Source organism: Planococcus citri, chromosome 4 (assembly GCF_950023065.1).
Source record: "Planococcus citri chromosome 4, ihPlaCitr1.1, whole genome shotgun sequence".
In the NCBI taxonomy this organism is placed as follows: domain Eukaryota; kingdom Metazoa; phylum Arthropoda; class Insecta; order Hemiptera; family Pseudococcidae; genus Planococcus; species Planococcus citri.
This window is the reverse complement of record NC_088680.1, coordinates 3,984,895-4,006,017: the sequence shown is the minus strand read 5'-3', so window position 1 is coordinate 4,006,017 and position 21,123 is coordinate 3,984,895. Positions and strand designations below refer to the sequence as shown.

The following is a 21,123-nucleotide window of genomic DNA, read 5'->3' as shown; positions in this document are numbered from 1 at the left end:
TCAACTTTCATCAGATCAGGAATTACCCACGTTCTTAATTATCATTTAAACTGAACAAAGAGTTGAAAAAGATTTATTTTTATTTCTCGTCTTTTGAGCAGACTATACGTACCAAGCCTTTAGCTATATATGTACAATACATCCATATTCCATACGAAAAAAAAAAAATCAGTAGAAGTAAAAACACGCAGAATGTTCTATCTTACGAACAAGTCGACTAAACGTTCACGAGCCAGGAGCCATCCTTTAATATCGAACAGTTTAAATTAATAGTTCTTCACGTTTTGTGGGTGTAACAGTGTAAACTTGTAATGTATAAACGGTAGCATACGAACAGCATGAACGAGTTACAAGGAAGTTTCTTCCGAGAAATGTGTCGGTGTCGGAAGCGATGTAATTAGAATTAAAAACGAGTTAAAAGAAGAAAATCTTTGAACGAACCGAAGAAGAAAAACGAAACATGGAAAGAAAAGCGTAGCACGACGCGACGCATGGTGTACATCTTGTGGTCAAATACGGTTATTGCTGCTGAAACAGTGCCATTATTGTTTCAATGGCTTAGTTATCGCGTACTTTTAAATGTTGGTATTGTTTTTATACGATCAATTCTCTATTAGATGGTTGGCGATAAAATGGAAGTGTGGTTCGTGTAATTAGGACGTTTATTGCTTGAATTTGAGCGAGCATATAGGTGTGTGCTTGTGAGAGGAAATGGTCGTGTTTTTTCACCTGACGTGAGTCATTCCGAAGTTGAGCTTTTTTTTTGAACGCTCAATTTTCTAAAGCTTGGAAATTTTGAAGCTGTTTGCAAAACTGGGGGGATGGGGAAGGGAGGAGGTGATGGGAACCCTAAAATTTTGGTCAAATTGTGAAAAATGTTGAATATTGTACTTTTTCGATTCGACTCTTCTAACGCATTTCATTAGTCTCCCAAATTTCTAGAAAATTGAAAAAACCGTGTTACCGACTGGTTTTGAATGGTAAATCCCTGTTCTTTGTAGAACATTTGCTCCAATTTCAGCCGCCCAGTTTCTCAAATTCGTGAAAATTTCGAGCCCCCTATCCCCCCTCCACACTATGAAGGATCAGTACGCACATTCTGTCTGACTATCAAAAAGCACTCTCGGAAAATTTTGGGGAAATCGAGAGACCTGGCTCAATTTTTAGTTCCAGTGTTTATAGTCCGGCATATGACAATAGGAGTAATTGCACCCCCCCACCGAACCAACGGGACAACTTTTTTCTTAGAGGGGACATCCTAAGGAACATTTTAAAGCAAACTTGCCAAAAAAAAGTTGGCCTTACTTACAAAATGGCGGCCATTTTGATTGACAGATCAGCCGAAATCGCAGATTTTGCGTTTTAACATAGGACTTGCACGAACTTTTTCAAACTTTACAAAGGTAGATCGAAAGATCATGCAAAAATTTATCACCTGTCAAAATTTCAAGTGCTAAAGTGCGTTTTTCGATTTTTGGTGAATTTTTGAAAATCGAATTTAGGCCAAAAATGAGGGAAAAAATCAAAATTTTACCAAATTGACCAAGAAAGCTGAAATTTGAGATATACCCTATTTTCGACATGCCAAATCGATTGGAAACGGTTTCAACCCGTTTTGAACAGTTCTGGAGCCTCCAGCAGATTTTTGAAACTCGAAATTCCCACAAAATTCCATCAAATTGGAGTTGTAAAGCTAAAATTTATTCTAAAAACTGATTTCAATATGCCACGAAGTACTGCAGGTGAATTTCAAGTCGTTTTGGAGCCTCCAGCGACTTTTTGAAAATTCATACAGCCTCCAGCAGATTTTTGAAACTTTAAAATTTTCACAAAATTTCATCAAATGGAGATGGAAATCTGAAATTTACTCTACACTCCAATGTAACACCCTCTGAAGACGACTTCAGGTGCGTTCAAGTCATTTTAGGGTCTCCAGCGACTTTTTTGAAAATTACTGGAGCCTCCAGTAGATTTTTGAAACTTGAAATTTCCCCAACATTAATTTATCAAATGGAGTTGGCAAGCTAAAATTTACTTCGCAGACTATATGGTGGTTTCAAATGGTTTTGAAGCTTCCAGCTACTTTTAGGAAATTTCAATTTTCCAAAAAAACGTCATACAACCTTTCAAAAAGTTGTGGAGGCTCCAAAACGACTTGAAATTCACCAGCAGTCAACTTCGTAACGTATTGAAAATAGTTTGCAGAATGAATTTCGACTCTCCATCTTAGTTTGATGATATTTTGGGAAAATTTCAAGTTTCAAAAATCTACTGGAGGCTCCAGTAATTGTCAAAAAAGTCGCTGGAGGCCGTAAAATGACTCGAACCCACCTGAAGTCGTCTTCAGAGGGTGTTAAAATTGGAGTGTAGAGTAAATTTCAGATTTCCATCTCCATTTGATGAAATTTTGTGATAATTTAAAATTTCAAAAATCTGCTGGAGGCTTTAGGAATTTTCAAAAAGTCGCTGGAGGATCCAAAACGACTTGAAATTCACCTGCAGTACTTCGTAGCGTATTGAAATTAGTTTTTAGAATAAATTTTAATTTGATGGAAATTTGTGGGAATTTCGAGTTTCAAAAATGTGCTGGAGGCTCCAGAACTGTTCAAAACGGGTTGAAACCGTTTCCAATCGATTTGGCATGTCGAAAATAGGGTATTTCCCAAATTTCAGCTTTCTTGGTCAATTTGGTAACATTTTGATTTTTTCCCTCATTTTTGGCCTAAATTCGATTTTCAAAAATTCACCAAAAATCGAAAAACGCACTTTAGCACTTGAAATTTTGACAGGTGATAAATTTTTGCATGATCTTTCGATCTACCTTTGTAAAGTTTGAAAAAGTTCGTGCAAGTCCTATGTTAAAACGCAAAATCTGCGATTTCGGCTGACCTGTCAATCAAAATGGCCGCCATTTTGTAAGTAAGGCCAACTTTTTTTTTGGCAAGTTTGCTTTAAAATGTTCCTCAGGATGTCCCCTCTAAGAAAAAAGTTGTCCCGTTGGTTCGGTGGGGGGGTGCAATTACTCCTATTGTCATATGCCGGACTATTAAGGAGTAAAATACATATGTTCGGAAGCAATCCGAATATGTTAATAGAATTGCATACTCAGTTTGCCGTGAATACGTACAACGAGCATCTCATATTTACAGCAAACTGACAAGGGAACCTCTTGAGGTGTCACACTCCTATTTGAACGGGACCGCGACTTTTGGAAAGAGCATAATCTAAAACCCCTAAAACCAAATTTTCAGCTGCCCAAGTTCATTTTTCGATTTTTGGCAAATTTTTTAAAATTCAAAATTGACTGTTTTTGGCGATTTATGCTTTTTTTTTAAAAAAAAAGTACGTAATTGATCAATAAAAATGGTCAAAATGAGTTCCAAAACTAATATTGAGAGCACAAATCTAAATTTCACCATTTCCAGCCATTTTGGAGCTTCCAGTGCGATTTTTCAACTTCTCCAGAATTTTGAATTTGTTCCAGAAGGCGTGAATATGCAGTTGGGCAGCTAAAAATCGAGTTGTATATCACACTCGATTTGTTTAACAAGTTTATCCACATTTGAGCCGATTTTGAGAGTGACACCTCAAGAGTCGTTTTTTGAGGTGTCACTCTAGCTCGAAAACGGCTGGAAATGTTAGAATTTGCGCTCCGGAGGTTATGACTTCTGTCCAACTGCGTATTCACGCCTTTTAGAGCAAATTCAAAATCCCTGGAGAAATTGAAAAATCGCGCTGGAGGCTTCGGAATGGCCGAAAATTGTGAAATTTAGATGGTGGGGGGAGGGGGGTTAGTTTTGGACAAAACACAGCGATTCGCGTTAATTTCAAAAATTTCCACACAAACGGGAAACTTTTGATTTTTTGGATTTTTTAACCTTTGAAAAAAGCTGGTCAAAAAGCCACTTTTGAGGAGTCACTCTCAAAATCGGCTCAAATGTGGATAAACTCGTTAAACAGGTCGAGTGAAATATACAACTCGATTTTTAGCTGCCCAACTTCATATTCACGCCTTCTGGAGCAAATTCGAAATTCTGGAGAAATTGAAAAATCGGGCTGGAGGCTCCAGAATGGCTGGAAATGGTGGAATTTGGATTTGTGTAATTATTATTAGTCTTGGGACTTATTTTGACGATTTTTATTGATCAGGTACCTAATTTTTTAAAAAAAAACATAAATCGCCAAAAACAGTCGATTTTGAATTTTCAAAAATTCGCCAAAAATCGAAAAATGAACTTGGGCAGCTGAAAATTTGGTTTTGGGGGTTTTAGACTATTCTCTTTCCAAAAATCGCGGTACCGTTCAAATCAAAGGGTGACATTTTGAATGCAGAACATTCTGGCAAAAAAGCAATTAATAGGTATTCTTTCAAAATGCTTCAAAGGGCCAAAATTCATTCAAGTCGGAATATTTCTACTGTCAAAGAGAGCAGAACATTAGGTGAAAAAAAAAAACGAATTTGAAAACAGAGAGAAAAATAAATGGAAAATTTAGAAACATGATTTTAAAAATGGAAAAAAATGCGGGTTTTCGCGACCTTTGGCTAAAAACAGGACTTCCGGCAAAAAGCAAGACTTTTTAGCATGTTTACGCACTAACTTGACAAAAATTTAGGACTTCGGACTTGGAATAGGCGAAAAAATTCGAAATTCCCCCCCCCCAAAAAAAAAGAAAAAAAGAATAGGTATAATTAAATAATGAAATGTTTAAAAAATATAAAAAGCTTAATTTATGGGTAACTTTGGCAAAAAAAAACATGACTTTTTGACACAGGCTATAGGTGGATAAGTATGGTGAATTTGCCCCCGAGAGCTTCAGGGTTGATATTTGCATGGAAGGTTGGTACCCTTGAGCACCTTCTGTCACGAAAGTTTCAGACCCCCAGGACCCCCCGTTTTTGAGAAACCCCCCCTTTTCTAAAATTACAATAAAAATTTTTTTCTCAGCCCCATGTGAACCGATTTTTTTAATTTTTTGGTATGTTGTAAACATCCATAAGAGGCATCCCCACAAAAAATTTCAACCCCCTCCCCTCATAGTTTCCCCTCAAAATGGCGTTTTTTAGTTTTGTTTGCCCGTTTTAGCAATGATCATGATTCGGCACAAAAATGCGAATAGCATTTTTAAATGTGTTTTTGACCCCTACAAAACATATATTTTTTTCAAAAAAAAATTTTTGGTGGGCCGTGGTCAAAACTTGAAAAAACCAACAGAGGGGGTTAAAATTGGATTCTGGTGTAAATCATTGTTTTTGGTAAACAAGGTGTCGTTTCCATATGAATCGAACCCCCCGAACACGAATATGACGTCCAATCTTATGCTACCCTCATCCACACCCCTCCAACGCCTCTGCCCCCTTCTCAATTTTTACTATATCAAAAGTTCAGCTATTTTCGTAATATTGGTGTCGTTTCCAAATGAATCGAACTCTCCGAACACAAATATGAATTCCAATTTTTTGCTACCCTCATCCACACCCCTCCTCCGTACGTCTGCCCCCAACTCAATTTTCACTATATTGAAAGTTTAGATATTTTCGTAATGTTCGTATTGGTTCCATATGAGTCGAACACTCCGAACACGAATATGAATTCCAATTTTTTGCTACCCTCATCCACACCCCTCCCCAGTGCGTCTGCCCCCAACTCAATTTTTACTATATTGAAAGTTCAGATATTTTCATAATGTTGGTGTCGTTTCCATATGAATCTAACACCCCGAATACGAATATGAAGTCCAATTTTATGCTAACCTCAACCACAACCCTATACAGTGCCTCCGCCCTCACCTAAACCATAAATGTTTTCACCAACTCTGATCAATCTTCTACAAATAATTACTCGGGTTGTCATTACTTTTAAAAGTATGTTTCGCGAAGGTTGAAAACTCGTAAAACAATGACCATCGCAAGGGTTCAAACTTTAACATTCAAGTTTCGAGGTTTCCATTCGTGCCAAAATGACACCCAGCATTATGAAAATAGGTTTAGCATTTCAAATAATAAAAATTGTCGAGCTGGCTGTAGCCTGAAAGGCGATGGATGAGAGTAGAGCTAAATTGGAATTCATATTCGTGTTCGGGGTGTTCGACTCATATAGAACCGACACCAACATTATGAAAATAGCTCAACTTTCAATATAGTGAAAATTGAGTTTGGGGCAGACGCACTGGAGAGGGGCGTGGATGAGGGTAGCAAAAAATTGGAATTCCTATTCGTGTTCGGAGGGTTCGATTCATATGGAAACGATACCAACATTATGAAAATAGCTCAATATTTAATATAGTAGGAATTGAGGTGGGGGCTAAGGCACTGGAGGGGTGTGGATGAGGGTAGCGTAAAATTGGGCGTCATATTCGTGTTCGGGAGGTTCGATTCATATGGAAACGACACCAATATTACGAAAATAGCTCAACTTTTGATATTGTAAAAATTGAGAAGGGGGCAGAGGCGCTGGAGGGGTGTGGATGAGGGTAGCATAAGATTGGGCGTCATATTCGTGTTCGGGAGGTTCGATTCATATGGAAACGACACCAATATTACGAAAATAGCTCAACTTTTGATATTGTAAAAATTGAGAAGGGGGCAGAGGCGCTGGAGGGGTGTGGATGAGGGTAGCATAAGATTGGGCGTCATATTCGTGTTCGGGAGGTTCGATTCATATGGAAACGACACCAATATTACGAAAATAGCTCAACTTTTGATATTGTAAAAATTGAGAAGGGGGCAGAGGCGCTGGAGGGGTGTGGATGAGGGTAGCATAAGATTGGGCGTCATATTCGTGTTCGGGAGGTTCGATTCATATGGAAACGACACCTTGTTTACCAAAAACAATGATTTACACCAGAATCCAATTTTAACCCCCTCTGTTGGTTTTTTCAAGTTTTGACCACGGCCCACCAAAAATTTTTTTTTGAAAAAAATATATGTTTTGTAGGGGTCAAAAACACATTTAAAAATGCTATTCGCATTTTTGTGCCGAATCATGATCATTGCTAAAACGGGCAAACAAAACTAAAAAACGCCATTTTGAGGGGAAACTATGAGGGGAGGGGGTTGAAATTTTTTGTGGGGATGCCTCTTATGGATGTTTACAACATACCAAAAAATTAAAAAAATCGGTTCACATGGGGCTGAGAAAAAAATTTTTATTGTAATTTTAGAAAAGGGGGGGTTTCTCAAAAACGGGGGGTCCTGGGGGTCTGAAACTTTCGTGACGGAAGGTGCTCAAGGGTACCAACCTTCCATGCAAATATCAACCCTGAAGCTCTCGGGGGCATATTCACCATACTTATCCACCTATAGCCTTTGGAGAAAATCAGAACTTTCTTCAATTTTTGACGAACATTAAGACCATTTTGGCAAAAGGAGCAAACCTGTCAAGTTTTTTGGCAATTTTGGTAATTGCAGAGAGCAGTAAGTATCTAGTCAACCTTATTACAAGCATTTTTGACAAAAATCAGGGTTATTTTGACAAAAAAGGCAAAACTTCTGTAGGAATTTTTGAAAATTTTGACCACAAAACAGAACTTTCCTTGTAGGAATGTTTTTTTTAATGCTCGAATTTATAGAGTGAAGGCCAAATTAACCACAGAGTCAAAATCTTTGCACTTTCAAAAAGAATTAGAATAGGTAAGTGGAAAAAAAATCAAAAAACGGAAAAAAATTTATAGAAAATTTCAAAATTTGATTCAAAAAACCGGAAACCCCAGACTCAAAATAGCACATCTTTCAGGAAATGTTGGCAAAAAAACAAGACCGACTTCTAACCATTTCTTTGTAGAAAGTAAGCAGTACTTTTAGGCATATTCGGCAAAACTTCTGATGTATTTTTATAAAAGCAGCACAATTTTCAAGAATTTTTGGCACAACAATAGAACTTTTGGCTATTTTGTCAAAAAGCAGAACTTGTTGGCAATTATTCTGACACGAAAGTAGAACTTTTCCAGCAGGTGAATTTTCCAAATCCTTCAATTTTGGAGGGGGGGGATTCATTAAGTAAAGTAAAAATCTTTGTATTTTAAAAAAATCAAATTTTGCAATTTTAGCGAAACAGTAGCTTTTTTGGAACTTTTGGCACTTTGGCCAAAATTTAAGACCATTTTGACAAGAAGAGCAATATTTTCTGGAAATTCTGTAAGAAAGGCAAGATTTTTTGACAATTTTGACAGAAAACAGGATTTTTCTGGCAGGAAATTTTTCCAAATGTTCCAATTTGTGGAAGGAAGGCTAAAAAATGTACATTCAAGTCAAAAAGCATCAAAATTCTGAAAAAGAAAAAAAAACTCATTTTACCAAAACAGAAGCCAAAGAAAGCAGAACTTTCAGGCAAGTTTGAAAAAAAAACTGAACATGTGCAATAAATGATTTTACTCATCTCCAAGCTGAAACAAAAAAGAAATCTCAAAATCAAGCATGGACCTACAAAACTTTCTCTCAGTCACAACGACGTGTTATTTTTTAATGAATCATTCGATCAAAACTCGATGTCTTATCTTGCAAATTTGGAGCATCCAGGTCGAGTAAAAAAATCCCAATGATTTCAAAATAACAATTGGGTAATTTTTTTTACATGGACCTCCTCTAATTCTGACTTCTCTCTCTTCCTCTCATACCCTTAAACCAATCTCATATGATATTCGGGTACATACGCTTAATTTGCATATTTGAAGTTTCCCAAAACAAACATCTGAAAAAACTAAAAATCTGATCAGGGGAAACACTGTACACCAAAAAAAAAAAAACAAGAAAAGTTGAATAATGCTCGGGCAATTTTTTTGAAAAATTTGTCGAAATGACGACTCGATTATACTACAAAGTAGTAAAATATTTGAAAAACGAAAAAAAATCCCATAACACAAAAGCAATAAAATAAATTATTAATTACCTATAAATAAAATTCAGCAATCACACTATTCAACGACGAAATCACTCGATTCAACAACCACTCGTAAAAAACTCATTTACAACGTTTAAAAAAACCACAACAAAATGTGTAAAAAATCAATTATAACAACCCGCACTTAAAATTCATACATCGGAACAAAAATTCGAAAGAGAAAAAAATTACGTCGAGATAAAAATTACGCGATTAATCGACTAAAATGTGCCACTAGACATCGATACAATACGTGCTTTCGCGCAGTAAAATCAACATAGACTGAAAAGTACGAATACGTTTGGCGGAGTTGAAAATCTCGCGAGGAGGTGACCGACGCTTTTGCCATGCCTTTGAAAGCCGCCAAGGGAGGGAGAGGGGCACACAGCAGTATATGGCAGACAGGGAGAGACGACCACGGTTTACAGAAGGCGCCCTGAGGCCCCAGATTTTTCATCTATTTTCCTTTTTTTTTTTCTTTTTCGATGCATACGTATGAAATACGAATGTATGTAGTATGTAAGTACTATACATATATACATTTTTAGTAATGTACATTTGCATACATATCCAAAACGAGTAAAAATAGCTAGGATAGGTACATTTGTATACAAAGGCTAGGCTATATGGTACCCATCTAATCATGTGCGTATATAGAAAGAATGGGATTTCACAGTCTGCACACAACAGCCAGAATTTGGATTGTAAATGTATTTGAAATTCGTTCGAAAAACGTATCGAACGCCTTTGAGACGGAGGATGTGGTGGTGATATTGTAGTCGTTGGGTGTTGGTAGTAAGTGTACGTCTACGTAGTAGTTGTTGTTGCAAGCATAACTGCAATGCGTCTAACAGTTTGTCTTCGATCGGTTCGCATTTTGTTGACCTTTACATTGAACCTCAACTCAGAACGCCACACACAGCCATACCACATAATTCCGACGTACATATGTACTTCTTTTGTAGTAAGTACTTCTATGAAGAACGTGGAGCCTTTTTTTTTTTTTTTTTTTTTTACATTGTTTCGTTCTTCATTAGTCTTGGTGCGAAGGAAGTGATTTTATTTCAAATTTTTTTTTCTCTTTAATTCAAATAAATAAACGTTGAAAAATTTTAAAATCCAAATGTCCAACATTTTTGTAAAAAGCTCAATTTCCAAGCTGCTATTTAAAAAATTTGAAAAAAAAAATGCAATAATGTATAGGGCACTTACATCTTCCCACATGGAATGAATTTAACAGATTCAACTATTTTTTGGTACCAATAGGTACTCTAATTTTGAAAAAAATAAATAAATAAATAAAATTATGAGGCATCGTCAAATTATACCTCTTTAATAAAGTTATCATTATTATTTTAAACAAGCTCCAGAACGAGACCTAAGTTTCAAAAAGATCTCAAAAATTCAAGAGATTTACAATTTAGCAGGTTTTTATATAGATACCTAATTTCTTTTCTATACACAAGTCACCTGAATCCCATCAATATCCAATTACATTAATCTAGATACTGCTTTACCAATAAACAAAAAAAAAAAAAATACAAGAATTAGAAAGCAATAAAATGAAAAAAACTTCAACATACCTGTCGCCAGAAAATGGAAAATACAAATGAATTGGATTCATTCCAGTTCACTGGACCACAAACTGACGATCAAAAAGAGCACGTTTCCATCGACCACGAACACGAATATTCCACAAGAAGCCACGACCCCTACATGGAGTACAGCACACCAACGAACACGAACGAATATTACTCAAATTTGAGATAGGAAACTGTAGGAAGTTCATTTCACAAAACTGCAACAAAAGACATCGAAAAAACCAGTTAATAATAATTGTAACAATGAATGATGACAATAATTGACACAGTTATATGATAGGCAAAAAATATTACCGATGAGCATCAACATGCAAAATACAGAGAAGAAAAAAATTAATTCGAGCAACCATTTTTTTTTTTTTTTGAAAAAGGTAGGTATATAAAGAACATTTTTAGATAATTACTCTCCCTTCCCCAACAGCTTACTTTTGTCAGTGTGTTTACAACTTGAAACCGGTTAAACTTGATCAAAGTTAGCAAGGCACATGAAAAGAATACCCCGGAGACTAAAAATTGAAAGATAAGAAAAGTCACAAAATCATGAATACGTTTTTTGCATCAAACTCGATTATAGGATTTTTTAACGTTTTATTCAAAAGGCTGATATTAGTGATATTTTGATGCAGCAATTTCATTGACTTCCCAAAAGTTTACAATAATTCACCAAAAATTACCGATCAATACCCGTAATTACCTATCACCACTGATTTAACAACAATCACTTGTAACTTACCGAAAATTACTCATAATTTACCAAAAAATTATTCTTAAATAACCAAAAGCTACCAATTGAAACGTGGTTTTCCAAAACGCATTAGGTCAATTTTTTTCCATTGATTTTTTCGCGTTATTTGGTTTGTGACGTCATAATACTCCATCTGAGACACATCCCTACCTAAAATACCTGTTCATTAATGTTCTATCCAGTTTTTTGTAAAATCCTTGAAGTGCACTTGTGACGTCACAAACCACATGGCGCGCAAAAATTATTTTTGAAAAAAATTGACTTAATGAGTTTTGGAAAACCACGCTTCAATTGTTACCCGTAGGCCGTAATTACCAATTAATGGTAATTTACCAACCTTTACAGTAATTTACCAAGAATTACCGAAATTTACCATCAGTACCGTAATTTGGCAGGAATTACCATAATTTACCAAAAATTACCGTAATTGAATTTACTAAAAAATTACCATTTTACCAAAAACTACCGTAAATTAATTAACCAAAAAAAATACCGCAATTCACCAACAATTGTCCGCAATCTACCGAAAACTACCCGTATAATACAGCGAAAATTACCCGCAATTTACCAAAAAATTATTCTTAATTTACCAAAAAATTATTCTTAATTTACCAAAAAATTAAGTATTCTTATTTTACCAAAAAATTAGGTATTCTTAATTTACCAAAAAATTATTCTTGATTTGACATAGTTAGATCAGGTGGTACTGGGTAGAAGGAGAGGATGATAAGATTATTTTCCTATGCTATTGAGTCTTAGAATTATTCCCTAAGGGAGTGAATAATTCCTCTATTTGCCTGGGTAGCTCAAGACACTCTCTTCCATCAGTAAAACAACCCAACTACGCAAAATATGTAATGACAGAGGAAATAAATTCAACCTACACTACAATTATTTAAAGAATTTTTTATAACGTGTTTCTACATAGGACATTATCCTACCTTTTGGTAGTATATATTCAACTAAGATCCGTTATAAGGAAGTATTATGCATAATTTATAACTAGTACTAGGTGCAGCTAATTAAATTCCTTGTAACAATTCACCTGCGTTGGAATTGTCTACAAGTAGAAAAACAAGAAACATTTATAAAAATAAACGATGAATTCATGCAAAACACCATTGACAAAAACGATAGGTAGGCATAGAATTCTCCGATTCAGTACACCTACCTATAACAATAATTAGTAATAAGCTAATTACCTGGGTAGCAAATGGGCTTTAACATTTACTCAACACCATCCACGTTGACCATTTTTATCAGTGCCCCCCCCCCCCATACTAAGGACTTCAATGGCACCTTAACTAAACGAGATTTCACATAACACTTCGCATAATTTAATGATGTCCGGATACATCTTAAACTACTGAAAAGAACTCCAATATAATTGATCATCGGATCAATTAATTGTTTAAATCGAAATAAATAAATTTCACAGGCAATGTGTTAACAAATAAAAACTTATTACTAGGTTGACAAAGTGGAGAAATGGCCGCAGACTACCCCTACACATAATTTTTTGCGATCATCATGTGACCACATACCTAAATGTCATCTTAATTAATGACATATTTTCACCTATCTTCCCTTCGTAAATAACATGTTACCAAACTTTTCAGTTTAAGGGGTACATAAAATCATCCCCCTTTAGGTGATAGAGGCAGTATGCACTATATCAAATTTACCAAAAAATTATTCTCAATTTACCAAAAATTACCGTAATTTGATTTACTAAAAATTACCAAATTTCATCAAAAATTATTGTAATTTAGATAGATAGATAGATAGATAGATAGATAGATAGCTTTTATTATTCGGTTGTTCAGCGTTTTGCGCTATTCACGAATTTAACAAATAGGATACTTAAAAAATAACTTAAGAAAGAAAAGAGTTAGGGCTAAAAACCTAAAAGAAATTTTGAGGAAGTTTTGGTTTGAGTCTTGAAGGGTGAATTTGCCCGATATTGAAGCAGCAGGCAAGGGTGTTATCACTTATCAGATAATTTGTTCAGGTATTTTTCAGTTACAGTTTTCAGAAAGTCGTTGATCGTTTCAATTTTGAGTTCGCGTTGTATTTGAGTATTCCGGCAAAACCATGGAGCGTTAGTGGTGATTCGACAAAACTTATTGGAATATTTGAAGTTTTTTCTTGTTTGTTTTGGAGGTACCATACCACACTGGAGCCGCATATGTAAAAGTAGGACGAAGAATAGTTTTGTAGATTAGTAATGCTGTTTTGATTTTGAAATATGAACTTCTGTTGATTAGTGGGAAAAGTGTTTTGAGTTTGAAGTAGGTAGCTTTCATTTTCTGTGAGATGTGATATGTAAAAGTGAGTCGTTTGTCAAGGAATACTCCAAGATATTTAACGGCTTCATCACTCCATTCTATTGTAGCGTTTTCAATATTAATGTTTCGGGAAAACTTTAATTGAACGACAGAAAAAGTGAATTGCACGACAGAAAAATCCCACGACGAAATCGTGTTTTTGAACGACAGGGATTTAACGACAGTTTTGGTCATTAAAACGACAGCATTATTATTTCAATTGCCCGATACCCCAAATTTTTGTCCTCTTGTTTGAATTAGTGAACATGAATAGGGTGTGGATGCGGGTAGCATAAAATTGCACTTTATATTCGTTTTCGGGGTGTTCGTTTCATATGGAAACGACACCAACATTATGAAAATAGCTCAATTCTTAATATAGTAAAAATTGAGGTGGGGGCAGGGGCACTGGAGGGGTGTGGATGAGGGTAACATGAAATTAGACGTCATATTCGTGTTCGGGGGGTTCGATTCATATGGAAACGATACCTTGTTTACCAAAAACAATAATTTACACCAGAATCCATTTTTAACCCCCCTCTGTTGGTTTTTTCAATTTTTGACCACGGCCCACCAAACATTTTTTTTTGAAAAAATATATGTTTTTAGGGGTTAAAAACACACTTAAAATGCTATTCGCATTTTTGTGCTGAATCATGATCATTGCTAAAACAGGCAAACAAAACTAAAAAACACCATTTTGAGGGGAAAATATGGGGGGAGGGAATTGAAATTTTTTGTGGGGATACCTCTTATGGATGTTTACAACATGACAAAAAATTGAAAAAATCGGTTCACATGGTGCTGAGAAAATTTTTATTGTAATTTCAGAAACGGGGGGTTTCTCAAAAACGGGGGAGGGGTCTGGGAGTCTGAAACTTACCTGACGGAAGGTGCTCAAGAGTATCCACCTTCCATGCAAATATCAACCCTGAAGCTCTCGAGGGCAAATTCACCATACTTATCCACCTATAGCCTGTGATTTTGTGAATAAATCCGTCGCTATTATCATTATGTCGTCGTTCATTTCCTAAAGTCGTCGATGCATTTCATTTCATTTGTCGGGCATACACTGGCGTTCATTTGATTTCCTTGGCGTGCACTTCAATTTTTGTTGTCGTGCGATTGTTGAAAACTGTTTCCGTCGTTAAAAAAGTGGTTTTGGGACGTTAGCATCTGTCGTGCAAAACACTTTTTTTCTGTCGTTCGAATGATTTAATCTGTCGTGCCGATAAATGGCACCCTAATGTTTCTGGTAGGGTTGCAGTGGTGTCTCAGCGGAGCGTGAAGATTTTTGTAACTGTTTTGTTTGGATTGAGTTCAAGTTTACAGGATTTTAGCCAGGAGTTGGTGGTGTTGATACTTTGTTCGAGATTGTCGATTGCACTGGAGAGATTATTACTTTGGGTGCATAAGCAGGTATCATCTGCATATTGAAGAATTTCAGCATTTGATGAAGTTGTGATGTCGTTGCAGTAGATGTTGAAAAGTGTAGGGCTTAGAACAGCTCCCTGAGGTAGGCCTCTGAAGATAGGTTTAGGATCCAAAAGTGAATCGTTTATGCAAATCTGGAAGTAGCGGTCTGATAAGAACGATTTGATGATATCAAATAAGTAACGAGGTACTTGAGAATTCTCCAATTTTTGTAGCAGACTGGAATGCCATATAGAGTTGTAAGCTTGTTTGATGTCGAGAAACGCTGTGGCAGTGTATTGTTTATTTTCAAAACCGCGGTGGATAATTTCGGTATTAAGACGATGTAATTTAATTTACTAAAAATTACCATTCACCAAAAATTACCGTAAATTAATTACCCAAAAAAAATTACCTGTAATACACCAAAAATTATCTGCATTTTGCCAAAAAATTATTCTTAATTAACCAAAAATTACCCCAATTTACCAAAAATTACCTTAATTTACCAAAAATTGTCTGTATTTACCAATTATGTATTGGTAATTTACCAAACATTACTGTAATTTACAAAAAATTACCATAATTTACCAAAATTTACCGCAATATACCAAAAAGAACCGTGATTTAACCAAGAATTACCAAGGTGGGCGTTTGAAATGCGACGATTATCCACTCAAATCCACTGCCTGTTTAAATTTGACAAAAATAACGAAAAGTTGAAAACATTCAGCGTAAAAGTAACTTTTTTGAATTTTTTTTTAAATTTTCAAAAATTCAAAAATGAAGTTTGGAACCTAAAACTGTGGTTACAAGGGTTTCAGGATACGCTCTTTCGATCTAGTTTGGTTTCGTTCAAATCGCAGGGTGCGAGTTCCTGGTTAGTTCTCCTCCCCATCTTCCTATCTATCAACCCCCTCCCTGGCAGTTTGAAATAAAATCATGCCGGTGTGAGACTGTGATTACTTTCGGTCGAGAGATTTTTCTCATCCAGCCATTTGGTTTTTTCTACATTTTGCGTTGAAAATCACTCGATTCATTCGTTCATTTACAAATATGCAATAAACCGAATAACAGGGAGACGGTTTGTACTCGTATAATAAAATTACGCGAAAATTTGAAAAAGAAATCATCGAAAAAAGAAAATTGGCTCTGAAAACATCGCGACTTTCACGTAAACGAATAATAAAGGAGAAGCCAAGCCACGCTGACGTGGGTTCTATGAAAGCGTTCAACGATTCGACGACGCCGACGGTGGGCAGTAGGTAGGTTAGATAGGTAGATGGTATAGTAGGTAGCGAGGTACTCGGTTAGGTAGTGTACGTGAGAACATTACATATTCTATTCGCATTTGCAAATCGCAAAGTTGTGTTTGTCGCAAAGTACCGAGTACCCACTTTACGACGATGACGACGACGAGTACGATACCTATACGCTCGGGTTTTCACCTAGCTAGCTAATTTTTGAAGCATTGAAAATTTTCGCAATTTGCGAGCTCGCAGCATCGGTATTCGTATATTATACGTCAACGAAAAATATCGCTGGTATTCTTAGATCTTGGTGAAATATTTTTTCGCCTCGAAATACTGGTACGATAGGTACGCGATATATATGTTCATTTGTTTTGTTTCGTTTCCAATGTTCGACGTAGCACATGTTCATTCACACACGTATGCCTGGGGACTTGGCACACATATTTGAATTACGCACAAACGTTTTGGTTTTTCAGTTTCGAGGGCATCACGTGCCAAATTGATACACCTAAAGTTTGCCATAATTTTCTTTTGACGAATTCATTAAACGACGAGCGCAAAAAGGGAGAAAATAATTGGTAAAATATACCGCGAAAAAGCCCCCTTTATCCGAATCGCAATCGAGTTTTATCTATATAATTCGAAAATGGGCGCGTATAATCGATTCTCTCACTCTGTTCGGCTGCATTACCATCACCAGTACAGTAACTTAAATTACCGCCTTTAAAATCTCTATCGCTGAAAATCTATCTACTCTTATATGTAGTATACCGGGCCGAGCAGAGCAGATTTTCGCATTTGAATAAGTCTTCTAACTATATAGTGTACGTAGGTATAGAAAATCGAATGAGCTCGTAAAACCAGCAGCTTCGCACACAGATGCAGCATGGTCACAGCTCCGAGAATGGCAGAGAGCTGAAGAGAGCAGGGGCACATCTTCGATAAGGTTATTTAGGCGCGCATTTAGCGGAATGGCAGCCGATAATCGCGATATGTTTCGTGAATGAGCGAATGAGCGAGCTAAAAAGGCGAAAGTTATCGCACTTTAAAGTCGCTTCTTTTTCTATCACACACTTTAGTATAGCAACCTGCAACACGCGTATGTGGAATTGTGGCACTTTTCGTTCCGCAAGAGAGAGAGAGACAGAGAGGGAAAAACGATTCTTATCGACTTACTTTTCCATTTTAGAGCACTGTGACAATAATACATTACGACTGTGTAGCTGTATACCCCATTGCAATGGTTGTTGAAGAAGAAGAAGGGGGAAAAACGCTTTTGTAACTGTTTAAGGCTGCCTGAGTTTTTTTTTCGGCGTTCGTCTTTACCAGAATTTATTTCTTTTGTATTCGACGATCTTTTCGGCTCAATTAATCCCGCGTCAAATGAACGATGATGCCTCATCGACTCCTCGTATAGTGAAATTATTCGCAGCCATCGAATTCGAAAATGAAAATAAACGACTGAGAAACTTTCCCCGTTCGTTGATGGATTCGCGAATTATACCGAAATACATATTCGAGCAAAATGTACTGTACTGTATATATGGGCTCGATTCGATTCGATTCATCAATCAAATGTAAAAATTTTCAAAGATTTCACGCCTCGTATGCTAGCTGCGGTTATTTTGAAAAATATACTTCGATAGTTGCCAATTTTTTCTCCATTTTGGTGTGATTAACGATGGATCGAATCGGACGAGTGGTTTTAATAAGCTACTCGTATCAGCAGGCATAGGAGTGTGGTTACTTTTTTTTGGTTGACTCGAGTTACGTACTTTTTGTTACCGTATTGGTTTCTTTTTCAGTCGGAAACCGAGTGAACGTTCGGAGAATTTGATCGAGGAATTGAAAAAATTCGAAAATGGGTTGACAATGGAAAGCAATTGCACGAAATTTCCAAAATTTATCGAGTTTTCTCAAGAGTATAAAATGCAATTATTTAAAAAGCATCCTCTTATAACTTTCTGCAGTGAGATATCCGAACTCAGCATTGACGTACAGTGAGGGGGAGCGGGGAGGGTCAGGTCAAATAGTTTCAAAAATGAAATTTCATCAGCTGATCGAAAAACGTTGGCCGGATGTGTATGTTGAGGTGAGGGCGGGGGGGGGGGGGTGATTTTTATTTTGAAAGTTCGAGTTTCATTTTTTCCAACATTCGAATCGTTTCGTTCAAAAAAAAAAAACAAAAAACAAATAAATAAATAGATTGGCCCAAAAATTTTTAGAATCTTAGACTAATTAAAGGAGAAGAAAAGAGGTTGAATGCCCTAAAAATTTTGAAAATTAGTACATATTTCAGTAATTTTTGATCACTGTTGATGAATCATTCGCAAACGAATTCAATAATTTTTGGTGAATTATTTGCGAACGAATCGATTCATTCAATTCATCTTTGAGGAATCATTGACAAACAAAATTGCATTATTTTTAGTGAATCATTCGCGAACGAATTGAATCATTGTTGGTGCATCATTCGCAAACGAATTGAATCATTGTAGGTGAATCATTCGCGAACGAATTAAATAATTGTTGGTGAATCATTCGCGAACGAATTGAATCATTGTTGGTGATTCATTCGCGAACGAATTGAATCATTATTGGTGAATCATTCGCGAACGAATTTAATCATTGTTGGTGAATCATTCGCGAACGAATTTAATAATTTTTGGTGAAATGGCGAATCACTCGCGAACGAATCAAATCATTTTTGGTGAATCATTTGCAAACGAATTGATTCATTCAAAAATTTTTATAACAATCGATATGCTACTCCATTTTTGGAAATTTTTTGAATTTTCGATAAAAATTGTGGGTATTTGTGCCCTCCTCCTCACCCCCCCCCCCAGGGTTTTAGGAAACCATTTTGAAATTTGTTCTTTAAAAAGTGGGAAGAAAAGAACCAACATTTCAATTTTTCAAAGTATTAAATTATAGCCATTAGCTTTTGCATCTATCATGAAAAGTTGAGCTTCGAGCTTTTCACATAAATATGTTTTTGAGCCGGAGGTTTGTCTAAAAATTTTATGAAGTTTTAGAAACGTAAAAAATATACATAATTAGGCCTAATTGTAAGTCAGACTCTTAAGATCTTGGATAAAACCAATGGATTCTTAAAATTAGGCCAAATTTTCAAATAAAGATTTTCCACCAAACAATGCCTTTTAAGGCTCTCTTGAGTGTATTTTTGAGGAAATTTTTTTCAAAAAATGTCTCCCCCAAAATAGAAGAATCATTTTTTTACTCACTTCGAAAGTGGCCTTCAGATGTTTCAAGCTTCGATATCAAAACTGAATCTTCAAACGTGATCAATCTCCCCTCAACCCAACCCCAAAGTTCTGGTCACTCAAAATTAAGACAATTTTCATCCCGAAAATTTTTCAAAAAACATCAGATAAAGATTAATTAAAAATAGTTTATAAATAAAATCTGAGAATACCCCCTCCCTTCCTCTACCACATAATAACAGACCAAACATGCATCTACCATACTCGATTACAACATGACAATGGCCAAAAAATCGACCATTACGCATAGAAAACGAGACAATACAATGATAATAAGTATTCAATTCGTAATTCTCGTTTCTTTTTCATAGGCATACGAAAACAGCACCGACAACAACGTCATCGAAGAACAAAAAATAAAGTAAGTTAAGTAGTTATGCAAAAAAAAAAAAAAAAATGAAAATGAAAAATTACACACGCCAACCGAAGGTCGCGTAAACCCCATTCCTATTCCTACGTAATTCTTTTTTCTAAACCAAGTCACAAACGCATCGAGTCATAATAACACAGAAAAGAAGTAGGTATTAAAAATGAAAATAAAATAATTTCCCGCCACGTAGCGTAGGCGTTCTTTCGAGAAAAAAAAATACACGTACCTACACAAAACGGGTCAGACACAAAAAAAAGGCAAGGCAGGCAGCAAGAAAGCACATTCATTCAGATGGAAAGGTGGGGGAGGGGGTGCTAATGTTACACGTTGTACATACCCTATGGTAAGGGTACGTGACCCCGAAGGTGTTAAATAATTGATTTTTCCAAACCGACTTCAATGATATCACGCAAACTTTCGATCGCCATTCTCTAAAGCGGTCGTCTAATTAAGCCAGTGGTTCGTACCCCTCCTCGCCCAGAAGGGTATTTATCAAAGTGCTAACATGCAGCGTGGTATTAAAAATGAAATAAAATCGCATAAAAAGATTCAAACGTACAAATCCAACCAGCAATTATGCAAAAGCAAATACAGGTAGGCACTCGAAATTCTCCGTCTTCATCTCACCAGGCCATCATCAGGTAAAAGAAGATTTTGCCCGGGAGGGGGCTATCCCCCCAGCCCCCCGGGTACGGCACTGAACTTGAACAATTAGTTGAGTATAAGCATTTGTAACGCGGATTTACTGCTTCATTAAACAATATGTACATTCGGTTATTTTAGGACTTCGTTTATTCATTTCACCAATAACCACGATGACTATTCATTTTCTATTATCGTACCTACATCTGTTTTTTTGATTACTCAGGTGAATTAATCCTATTTCTGAATTGCAAATCAATGATAATTCTCGAAGCTATATCTAGCATCACAATGGACCGATATTTCAACCGCTTCAATAGCCAGACAAACATATATCGCTTAGCAAACAAAAACAGAACAATTATAGCATCTGCGATAAAAATAACACAACTAGGTAGTAGGTACACTAGAATTAAAAAAACAATTTTTACAATCCAATAAAAGAGATCATGAATTGACATAACTATTGCAGTAACAATCATCCTTTGTGGGCAGAGTGTGAAATCTAAATTCGATTTTAAATAATCAAACGCGTTCAAGATGGCAGTGAAAGTTATTGGTGTATCTTTGATGCTGTGGTATTTTTTTCTATGTGTAACAGGTAAAACTGAC

General features: G+C 36.0%; 1 protein-coding gene across 2 annotated transcripts in view; it reads right to left on the bottom strand.

The window, feature by feature from the left end:
- Positions 1–21,123, bottom strand: part of LOC135842269 (frequenin-1) — a 295,329-nt gene that overhangs the window by 188,879 nt on the left and 85,327 nt on the right. Inside the window, exon 2 of one of the 2 annotated variants that reach the window (XM_065359643.1) lies at positions 10,460–10,674. The gene's annotated coding sequence lies outside the window, so the exon portion shown is untranslated. Of the gene's footprint in view, positions 1–8,885; positions 9,193–10,459; positions 10,675–21,123 lie in introns of those variants that run through there. The other variant, XM_065359642.1, reaches the window with a different exon arrangement.